Raw genomic sequence first — 3,069 nt, 5'->3', positions numbered from 1 at the left:
TTGAGGCGAGTCTGGCAATGGGTTTGTAAATGTCATGGTATTAGTGCTGTGTTCCCTTTTTTTTTTGCCGATCTGCGTAAACAGCCAATTCCCTCCCGACTTAGAGGGCTCTCCGTTTGTGCGACAGGAAGCAAAGGGAAGTCGTTTTTTATTGCATCTGCTCGTGGAGGAAGGTCGAGTTAAGTCTTTTGCCCAACAGAAGTATAACATTCCTCCTATTGACAGTTTTGCGTATTTTGCAGATCCATCCTAACATTACTTCCTTAGGGAAGTCGAATCTGGATTCTCACCGTCAAGAGCTTTTATTTACTGCTTACCCTTTTGACTTCCAGATGAAAGCACCGTTCAAATTTCAGCAGATAGTTGAAGGCCGAAACCCCTTTCCTTGACCCATCATATATTGCCGGCCTCGGTCTTGCGATTTTCAAATTATATTACCAGATGATATTGTACTTGCTGCCCTGAAAAATTTGCCCTCTTTGAGGATGTAGGTACATGTACTTCTGGGACTTACATTACAGGCTGGTGTTTTGTCTTTATATTTCTCTTAAATGAGCATACCTTTCGACGTTTTGCTTGATTGCAGACTGTGATAAATGTGGTCACCCAGAGGCGAGTTTGGGCCACAGGTTCTGCTCTTGCCCCTGCATTGCAGTTTTTTGGGACCAAGTTGTCACTTTCATTGGTACAATTTGAAAGGTGACTGTCCGGTGTTCTCCAACTACATTATTCGCTGACATCCCTGCTTATCGCCCTAGACAAAAAGGGACCAACGCTTTCCTCAAATGGTCGGTGCAGGCAGCTTTAAAGTGCATTATGTTAACATGGCTGGACACTGATGCTCCCACTTTCTCCCTTTGGAGGACTCGGCTGATTCATTTACTGACCGGGGTAGAGAATAACACGGGCACAAATTTTTCCCGGTCCTCGCGCGAGCTGACTCTCCCATCCCGGTGAGTTCTTTTCCCGTCCCTGCCTCACTGCTGCAAGCTCCGTCCTCGGCTGCACAAGCCCCAAACGCTTTGTTCAAGGCTTGCGCAGCTGAGGACGGAGCTTACAGGAGTGGGGCAAGGGCAGGGACGGGATGGGACGCTTGAGGTCCGGCGGGGACAGGGAAAAACTTGTCCCTATGTCATTCGCTCCGCCGGGGTCTCACAGACTCTTCCTCGGTGCAGGGCGTCCACTGTCAAGCAACTTGGGAGCCTTTCTGTGACACTGTCTCGAAAGGCGTGTAGCCGCCTTTTGAACTGCTGAAGTGGTTTTCCTATCTATGCTTATCATATGGCCATTTGTTCTTACTTTCCAGTCTGTCTCTATTTCTGGATGGGGAGTTGGGGGGGGGAGGGTGGGTGAGGTTATAGACGTTTCTTTTGTATTCTTTGTTCAAATCTGAGCTACGTGCTGCTCATCTGTATAAGCTGTACCTTTGCATTGTCTTTGACTCAATACAAATTATTCGACCATAAACCAGAATAGCTGCTTTTAAATTCTAGTCTAGTGCAAGGAGCACAAAAGAGGTGTAATTCCATCAAAAGATGGGCAGTAAAAATCAATTTTGCAGCAGCAGCAGCATTTTGTATAGTTTGCAATTTCTTCAAGAACGGTTTAGATGTAACAACATCGTACAAATTGCAGTAATCAAGTTGAGAAATAACCCCCCTTTTTTTTATCATGCCACGCTGCCAAGAAGCGTGAGCTAAAGGCCGAGCCGCCCGTAGGATTAGAAGGCACGGCTTGGCATTTAGCTCGGCGTGGTTTGACAAAAAGGGGGTGTAAATAAAGTTGAAAAGATGGACAACTAAAGTGTGTGGCACAGTGATTAGAGCTACAGCCTCGGCACCCTGAGGTTGCGGGATGGGATGGCTAATAGATTTTTGATTGGGGGGGATTGGAGAAGATGTGATGAGGAATAGGGTATCAAAAGCCTATTGATAAATTCTGGCTGGCCAGTGTTTCTTGTTTTAAAAGTCAGTAATAGTGTTTCATAAGTAATTCGGTGATGGATAGGGCGCCAATGAGCTTTTATCAAGAGAGGAGTTTTTCAGCTTCTACTTTAGTCAAAATGAGCTGGTATACGGCCTTCAGCCCTCATACATATCTAACTGGGATTCTTCCCACATTGTATGGTCCTGGGACAGGGCTATAACTGGTAGCTCCTTGAGGAATTTGATATCATGTGGCCCTGAGCCTGTCCACTAGGTGTTGCTGTTGTATGCTGGTCAAAACATAAGATTAATTTATTTATTCAATTTCCTATACCATAAGAACATAACATTTATTTATTTATTCAGTTTTCTATACCATTCTCCAAGGGGAGCTCAGAATGATTTACATGAGTTTATTCAGGTACTGAAGCATTTTCCCCTGACTTGCCCAGGGTCACAAGGAGTAGCATGGGATTGGACCCACAACCCCAGGGTGCTGAGGCTGTAGCTTTTAACCACTGCGCCACACTCTCCATTCGGAGACAGACTGAAGGTCCATTAAGCCCAGTATCCTGTTTCCAACAGTGGCCAACCCGGGTCCCGAGAACCTGGCAGAAGGCCAAAGAGCAGCAACATTCCAGAGCTGAGATTGTGACGTCATAATGCCTCATTCGATCAATGCCTAAGAGCCAACCTCATCAGTGATGTCACAATGGCTTGATTGTCCTATATGTGGCTCACATAAGAACATAAGAGTTGCCATACTGGGACAGACCGATGGTCCATCAAGCCTAGTATCATGTTTCTAACAGTGGCCAACCCAGGTCCCAAGAACCTGGCAGAAGGCCAAAGAGTAGCAACATGCCAGAGCTGAGATTATGATGTCATAATGCCTCATTCCACCAATGCCTAAGAGCCAACCTCATCAGTGATGTCACAATACTTGGCTCACATAAGAACATAAGAGCTGCCATACTGGGACAGACCGATGGTCCATCAAGCCTAGTATCATGTTTCTAACAGTGGCCAACCCAGGTCCCAAGTACCCAGCTAGATCCCAAGTAGCAAAACAGATTCTATGCTGCTTATCCTAGGAATAAGCAGTGGATTTCCCCAAGCCATCTCAATAATGTGTAGCCTGAAG

Source organism: Geotrypetes seraphini, chromosome 16, assembly GCF_902459505.1.
Source record: "Geotrypetes seraphini chromosome 16, aGeoSer1.1, whole genome shotgun sequence".
In the NCBI taxonomy this organism is placed as follows: Eukaryota; Metazoa; Chordata; class Amphibia; order Gymnophiona; family Dermophiidae; genus Geotrypetes; species Geotrypetes seraphini.
The sequence above is the reverse complement of the archived record's forward strand: the minus strand, read 5'-3'. Positions refer to the sequence as shown.